The sequence below is a fragment of the Euphorbia lathyris genome, chromosome 5 (assembly GCF_963576675.1).
Source record: "Euphorbia lathyris chromosome 5, ddEupLath1.1, whole genome shotgun sequence".
NCBI classification, from domain to species: Eukaryota; Viridiplantae; Streptophyta; class Magnoliopsida; order Malpighiales; family Euphorbiaceae; genus Euphorbia; species Euphorbia lathyris.
The window spans coordinates 60,705,816-60,714,948 of record NC_088914.1 but is presented as its reverse complement, the minus strand read 5'-3'; positions in this window follow the sequence as shown (position 1 = coordinate 60,714,948).

Below are 9,133 nucleotides of genomic sequence, written 5' to 3'. Positions count from 1 at the left end.
CGAGGAATCTTTGCATAAAATGGAGAGACAACCTGACGCTTACTGACCAAAAGCTACTGAAGCACTGATCAAGACAGAAAAGACTACATTCTCATTGGCCGCGACGCTGAGCACTGAGGAATGAAAGGGACAGCAGAGCCATTTCCCTCCAACGGTTATTTCAAAATTTGAAATGACTGGTGGCTCAAGTGTCACTATAAATAGGCCTCTCATTTGCTTCAATCGATGCATTTCTTCAACAAGTCAAAACGCTGGCCAAATTTTTCCTTGAAGTTCTGTGCAAAAGCAAAACAAAGCAATCTTAGAGCAATTCTTATTCTTGTGTAAAAGATTAGTTTTTAGATCATTCAAAGTGTTTTTTGTTATTAGAACAAAAACCTTATCAATTTTAAAATTGTTAGGAGACTTTGAGTTGCTTGGTATTTAGCACTCAGAGGTAGATAGTGTTGAGTATAGGATATAGAGGAAGGTACTTTGTGTACTCGCTGACTGTAAGGGGTTTGTGCTCTACCCAAAAGAGCTCAGTAGTGGATTAAAGCTCGAAAGGATTCCGGGGACTAGATGTAGGCATGAAGCTGAACCAGGATAAAACTGTTGAGTAACCTTTTCTATCCCTTAAACTCCTTTATCTGATTGCTTTTTATTCTATCTAGTAAACGCTTAACTGAACTAATATTGAGTTGTGTGAATTGGTGTTGAGCTCAGGAATAGACTCGCAAGTGCTATTTCCTGACTCAACGTTAGAAGCGGCCTTAGTCATTGATCAACTAAAGCTGTCTCTGACCTCACTCAATATCACTGTGCTAAGAATTAAGTGAAAAATCTTAAGTCATAACCAAAACAAGTTAGCCTAAGAAAGGAAAATTTTAAATAGTTCCTTAACCCCCCCCCCCCCCTTAGGAACTAATTCTTGTAACACAAGGGACCAACAATCCTCTTCATCATTACCCTCATCCACAATCTCCTGGCCAAAGACAGGTTCACCAATAAATAAGGTGTCACCTTCATCGTCAGAGTATTCATCAAAATCATTTGTGTCAACATACTCTCCGATGAAGGGATTTATTCGTCCATCATTATTAGGATTCCTTCTAGGATTAGGATTCCTTTATTCATGAGGCGTGATAGGGGTATTTTACCCCTATCTTTTAGCGTGATTTACGGATTAATTTTAGAAGAAATGAATAAGTTTAATTGCAAAAATAGAGTGTTTTAATAAAATAACGAAATAAAAATAAATTCTGCACTTTCGGATAATTTTCCTGGTTTTTTATTAATATTAGAAAATAAAACGTCAAGCTAACTCGGCTCTCGAGGATTGTATTTCAGGTACGAGCACGAAGTGAAAATCCACCCATATACGCGGGGCGCATCACTCCTCACGCGAGGCGTGAAACACTGGTTCAGAAATAATTGACTTATCCACAAGCACCACATGGGATCTAGTCACCAATGCGTGAGGCGTGTACTACCATACGCGAGGCGTGGAACATGTGTCAGAAATGATTAGCCTAATCCTGAAAGTCAGACTGCATGGTCTCCCTGAGTCAACTATCCATACGTGAGACGTACCACCTTACACGCGGGGTGTGTAAGGAAGTTCCTCAATACAAAAAGTTCAGAGACTCATTTACGCGGGGCGTGCTTCAGCTACGCACGGCGTAAAAGACCCAATTCAAGCAATAAAATCTCAGAAACTCAAACACGCGAGGCGCATCCCAGTCTACGCGGGTCGTGTTTGAGACAACAAAATCTGGAATTGGTCCACATACAGGAGATTTCTGATGGAATGGGCAAACACGCGGGGCGTTCCACACCCTACGTGAGGCGTATTATGGGAATTCTGCACAAAATCATGTTCCTCCATACTTGCACCTTGTGGAATTACAATTTTACCCCTAGCTTGATGTGTATAAATAAGAGTGACTAGCACTCATTTCACACACCTTTAGACACCTTGTAACATATACCTTCTTGAGATTAAACTATTGTCATTATAGTTTTAGATTTTGTTTTTAGGCTTTATATAGCTAAACTCTTCTCACCTTGAGAGCTTGTTCGTTGATTCCGGCATTCCATCAAAGTTCTGCTCCATCTCCGTGCACTAAGCTCGAAAGCTCCACCATCCAAGTCCTAAGAGACGGCTTTGAGTCCGGTTAGCTAGTTCCGAGGGTGGATTCTTCCCTATACACTTGCTAATTAGCTTGCACTCATCCTATGTACTAGGCTTGGTTGTAATTCATATTTACATTCTCCATATTTATAATTTATAATTTATGATTCATAATCTCTTTTTCTATATATGTGTTGATGTTTGTTACTTGTTTTGATACTCGTAATTGATTATTGTGTAGGAGAACGCGATTTCCGACGCCATTCGGGCTATCTTTAGGGATTCATATAGGTGTTGCCTTACCGAAAGTGACGCTCCGGAAACCGTAAGAATTGACAAGCCACGAAACTTACGGGCCCTAATTTCTGGTCCCAAGCATTAGACACGCCTTGACTAGGAACCACGTAGTCTAAGTACTTCACGGGTCGGTCACACTACACATAGTCATCATTGCAAGAGCAAAACATTAACCGTATATGCATTAGGAGTCATTATTTATCATACTTATAACTTATCGCCATCCGCATCATTTCCTAGAGTTTCGTTATATAAATTTGCCTCACCCATAGTTAGGAGTAGTTTGTAGTTGGTCCCCATATCAACCTCAAAGTATTCACCACTTAAATAACGTATAAAACTGATTCGTTTAATACTTGCAGTTATAAATCCCGTGGATTCGATACCCGGTCTTAACCGGATTATTACTTGATACGACGGGGTACACTTGCCCCTAAGTCGTAGCGTATAGTAGAGATAAAGTAATTAGGAAGATCACATCCATAGCCATAACGCACTTATCGTAATATATATTTCGTCGTAGAAACTCTACCTAGGCGCCGCACGCATCAAGTTTTTGGCGCCGTTGCCGGGGATTTATAATATCTTGCAATATTAGACAAAAACGTTTTATTGTTAGTTTAAGCATTCTTTTTGTATAAATTGTTTATATATACTTTTGCTAACATCATTCTTTTTTGTTGATATTGTATTTTATTTCATTTATTTTATGCACACCCGATCTCGGAGTGATTCTCTCGTTCCTATTGATCTCGAAATTGAACGTACTCTTTGTAGGATTCGAAGAGAGAAAATGGCAAACCCCAACGCCGAGGTCAACCAGCCCGAAGGAAACCAAAGGCCACACGTGAACAACATTCGCGGGGGCAACAACACACGTTCGATGATGGAGATCCTTGCTCCGCATCGTCCTTAAAACCGTAACGGAATTGTCGCCCCCACGATACCGGCCAACACGTACGAGATAAAGACCAGCATGATCCAGCTGATACAACAATGCGGTCAATTCGGAGGGGAACTCCATGAGAACCCTAACGAACATCTCGATAAATTCCTTATGTGTGCCGACACCTCTCGGCAAAATGGTGTTCCCGTTGAGGCTATTAGACTAAAGTTGTTTCCTTTTTCTTTAACAGGACAGGCGTTGGAGTGGCTACACTCGTTGGAGGCAGGATCCATCACGTCATGGGAGGAGCTCGAGAAGGAGTTCCTTTCCTACTATTTCCCACCGTCCAAAACGGCCAAGTTACGGACTGATATCACGTCTTTTAGGCAACTGGAATGCAAGGCCCTTCATGCAGCTTGGGCTAGGTTCCGGAAGTTTCTCCGAAATTGCCCCCATCATGACATCCCAAAGCACGACTTGGTAAGCACCTTTTACCACGGTTTAACCCCCACTAATCGTGCGATTGTTGATTCCGCTGTAGGTGGGGATCTATTTCGGAAGTCAGCAAGTGAGGCCTACGAGCTCATTCACGAGCTCGCGAGAAAAAGCATGCAGTGGCAAGATGATCGGCTTGCCGGGCCGTCGCGACATCAAACGTTCGCTGTGGAGAAAGAGGCTCCGAAAAGTTCCATGGCAGAAATGAATAAGAAACTTGACGCGTTAATAGCCTAGTTGAGCCTCAACAAAAGTGCACAGGTCCTGATGTGCAATCACTGTGGTGGAGACCATGACGGACTCAATTGCCAAGCCGGTAGCCCTTTCGCCGGCGACACCGAAAATGTAAGTTATATAGGAGGCAATCAAAGGTACAATCCTAACCCGAACTCCTATTCACACCACCACAATAATAATAACAATGGATGGAGGCCTCGGTACCAACACCCGAACTTGTCATATGGCAATAATAATAATGTGTTGAGGCCCCCATCCGACTTTGATCAAGAATATCGGGAAAACGGGTTAGGGCAATCACAAGCAATGCCCGGTAATCGGAATACGCCACCCCCCGATAATGTGCATGGCCAGTCCGTAACATCCTTGTTAAAGGATATCTTAACTCGTTTGGCCGATAGTGAGGTGTTTTGCAGGGACCTTAGCCGCCAAGTAGCCCACTTGAATCGTCAGCAACAGGAGATGCCACTAGGAACCCTCCCGGCGAACACCGAACAAAACCCGCGGGGCAAAAATAGGGAGTCCGGACAGGCAATAACACTCCTAAATGGTAGAAGTTCGGACCCGTCGAGTTCCAACTCGGACAACTTGCCGTAAGCCGCCGCATGATAAAGTCGAGCTACTTCAACTCTAAACGTAGCATTGGTTTGGATTTCTCGAACCCCTTGTTTATATGTATCATAGACTTGTTTTTATTTATTTACCCTTTTATATAGTTTTAAGTTTTCCCCTTTGAGTTATTGTTATTTTTATTTTTAATTTTATTTTCATTTTTATTTTTACTTTTATTTCTATTTTTATTTTCACTTTTATTTTCATTTTATTTTCATTTTATTTTCATTTTTATTTTTATTTTTATTTTTATTTTTATTTTTATTTTTATTTTTATCATTTTTCATAAATTAAAAGAAAAACAAATCCCATTTTTAAAATCCAAAAAAAATTTCACGCGGGGCGTCCACACCTGTACGCCCCGCGCATCTGTGTGTCTTCCCATTTTTCTCAATAAAAGACACACTACGCGGGGCGTCCCTCCTACCACGCCCCGCGTATCCTTCGGCAATTAACCCCCTTTCAAATAAATGCCACGTGGGAGGACACGCGGGACGTGCCCTAGGGTACGCCTCGCGTATCCTCGGGGAGTTGTGGATTACAACTCCCCATGGCAGCTTTTTCCTTCTCCACTCTTCCCATCACTCTTCTCTCTTCCCCATATATCTTTCCCACTTCCACACTCCACCTCTTCTTCTCTCCAATCACACCCCACCTTTTCAAATTCAAATCTCTTCAACCTCCCTCCAAAATAAATTTTATCTTAAATACCCTCTTAATTACAATTTAAAAAACATAAAAACATTAAAAAGAATTAACAAATCATAAAAACATTAATTGAAACCCATAAAAATTCAAAAACTACTAAAAACTGAAAAAAATTCTTCAACTTCTACCTTTTACGCGGGGCGTATCCCCATGTACGCCCCGCGTCCTTCCCTTTTTTTTCATCAAAAAGGGGCAGGAAGTGTAATACGTGAGGCGTGCTCCCTTTCATGCCCCGCGTACCTTACCACTTTTGCAATTAATAACGGCCAGGAGGTGGGATACGTGTGGCGTGGCCACTTCACGCCCCGCGTACCCCTCTGGGAATCCGAGTTTTGCTTGGATTCCCCACTCCTCCCCTATATAAATCCCTCATTTTCTCCTTCTTCTTCCTCACAACTCATTCTCACTCCCCCAACCTTCCTACACATTCTCTCAATTCTTCACTCACACCATGGTTAGACGAAAACAAACCGCCGACATGCGTCCCCCACGGTCCACTTGGGCCCGTACCTCTCGCATCCAAAATCAATAACAACCACCACCACCCGAACGGGAGGAGACACCACCACTCACCCGATAATACCGGGCTCCTTTCCATCTCTTCACCAAAGAGGAAGCCCAAAACTACCAAACACTTTCCGTCGCCCACTTTATGGAGCTCCCATACATTGATCGGAGCACTCTTGATCGCTTCGATCTTGGCGATGCTTTCGTGGAGCGCCTCTGTGCCCTCTTTTGGCTTAATCACTTTCATGCACGGCCACACGTTTACCCCTCCTTGGTTTTGGAGTTCTACACCACCCTCACCTCTAACAACGTCCCCGGTGCCGCCCTCTTCAACTTCCGCCTTCACAACCAACCCTTTTTCCATCGACACCCAATGGCTCCGTAACCATTTCACCCATCAAGCGGAGGGTGGCATCGCCCATTGGCCCGAGGATGCTTCTGCTCGTGATTTTTGGACCTCCATCACCGGGTCCGAGGATTACGATGTCTCCAACCTCCGCCTGTCTCTCATCCGTGATCCAATCCTCCAACTTCTCCACCGCTTCATCTCCTTCTACTTTTCGGGGAAGACGGAGTCCACCAAGGTCAACAAGGACGAACTTTTGGCGCTCTATTATTGTGCCAACAACCGCGCCTACGACCTTTCCTACCTCGTGGCCGTCCAACTCCACCACATTTCCACCCGAAAATGTGGCAAAATCGGGTTGGGCCATCTCATCTCTCTCTTCGCCACCTCCGCTCTTGGCGAGGCTGCCCTTGATCGCCTTCCAAGTCTTGAGCCTCAGCCCTTGGAGAAAAATGCATTCAAATCCCTTAAGCGCTCCACCTCGGGCCCAGGTGAAACTTCGGGGGCGGCCCACTCACACGAGGAGGAGGGTTCGGATTCGGATATGGGCCTAAATTTTAGTCCTCCGCCCAACCACGACTTCAACTCCATTTATGCCCGGTTGGACGCTTGGGAGGGCCACCAACGTGCCGATCGAGCCCATTATGACTCCCAATTCGCCACCCTCAACACCCGTTTTGACACCCTTGAGGCTAATCGCCTCATGGACCACTCCACCTTCATCACCCGCTTCAACTCCATCGAGGCGCAACAACGTGAGGATCGGGCTCACCTCGATGCTCGCTTTGATGCCCTCACCAAATCCTTCACCTCCTACTTCAACATCCACGACAATCCTCCTCCACCTCAACCATAGTTTCTATGTCTTTTTATGTTTTCCTTTGTTTTGTATTTTCTTTGCTTTTTCGTTTTTATTTTGTTTTAGATGTTTCCGTTGTTATTTTTTGTTATCTTTTTATGTTTTTATTGTACTTTCTTTTCCGTTTCAATATATTTTTTATTTCCGTTTATGTTTCGTTCTCTTTTCGTGTTTATTTTTCGCTGTTTCAAAACCATTAATAATATTCACGCAGGGCGTACCCCCTTATACGCCCCGTGTGCTCTTCGTTTTTCTGGCATAAAAAGCCCAGAAACTCAAACACGCGGGGCGTCCCTCTTCCTGCGCCCCGCGTATTTGAGTCTCTGGCCAAAAATGGCTAAAAATATACCTCCTACGCGGGGCGCCCCCCTGGGCACGCCTCGCGTAGGACCTGACCTTCAAGGGTCTAGTTTTATTCCATCTTTATTTTTGTTTTTGTTTTCTTTTGCGACGCCCTTGGAATAAGCGTCATTTTAATACCGCGGAGGGCCGTGCAACCCCGCACTTAACGTTTGTTTTGCACTAACAAAAACAAAAATAAAAAAAATATATATAAACAACAAAATAATTAAATTAATTTATTGATTCTTTAATTTTTCCGACACACTACCCTCCTTCGGAAATTAGCTAAAGTTCCGTTATTTGTCGTTAAAGGTAAATACCGTCGGAACACAAAGGATCGGTTTTAGTGAGAAATTTTAGTCTTAATTTTGAAGTTATAGAATTTATGCAAAGCCGAGGTTTATACTAAACAAAAGCATCGAGTCCTAACCCACATGTCATCTCCATAATGAAATTTAAAAAGGCAATAAAAACGACATGTTTGAGAGTTTAGCGAAGACTCGATAGTACACAATTTAAACCCGAATCTTTTGTGAGATATTTTTGAGCCTAAAGGAGTTCGTACGAGAACTCTATTTCTTTCATAATTTTTTGAGAGCTTTGACTTCACTCGACTCATAGAGTTTGCATCTAATACCGGGTTTAGTACACTTATTTTGGTTAAAACGGCAATAGATGATAAAACGAGCCCACTTAGTTTAATTCTTTTCTTAATTTATTTTTCTCCCTTTGCATCAACCTCTAGGAAACCCCCTTGAGCCTACTAACCGACTTTTCTTGTTAATACCCTTTTTAACAATTAACCCTTTTCCTCTTGTTTAAATACCAACAAAATCAATTCGCACCCGAAATAAGCCAAGGCCTTGATAAGTAAGCACCATAAGCTTTCGAAATCGTTTTTGTGCCGCTCTCAAAACAAAAAGAAAAAGAAAAACACAATAAAGAGCAAAAGGAATTCTCAAGCTCCACACGAGCAATTTCGAGTTATATCTTATGAACTCACCAAGGCCAAAATAAAATACGGTGCAATCGTCAAAATGGTATTTAAACTCGAGTTTTCAAAAATTAACCACTAAAAAGCCACCCACATTACAACCCCCCACCGGGTTCATTTTTAATGTTGCCTTAGCCATAACATAGGAGGAAAAACCTGGATAAAAATGCAAACTTAAAGTGATCTCGAGTAAGTGCAAAGAAGAGTGCTAAAACACCGACCCACCAAAGTTTGAGCGTAAGAGTGAAATCCCTTGGTGAGGTACTATCAGGTTCTCAAAAGATAATCGGTCCCCGTTAATATTGGCTATTAATTTTGATCATGGAGGTTTCAAACAAGTTTTGGTCACTCGATTGTTTGCGTAGGTACTTACCGAAAACTTTGCATAAAACTTTAACTTTGAAATCACGCACTTGGTAAAACCAACCGACGGTTTGTTTCTTAATAATCTCAATCCTTTGTCTTTCGATTTCTTTTACTTGAGGACAAGTAAAACTTTAAAGTCCGAGGAGGTTTGATAGGGGTATTTTACCCCTATCTTTTAGCGTGATTTACGGATTAATTTTAGAAGAAATGAATAAGTTTAATTGCAAAAATAGAGTGTTTTAATAAAATAACGAAATAAAAATAAATTCCGCACTTTCGGATAATTTTCCTGGTTTTTGATTAATATTAGAAAATAAAACGTCAAGCTAACTCGGCTCTCGAGAATTGTATTTCAGGTACGAGCACGAAGT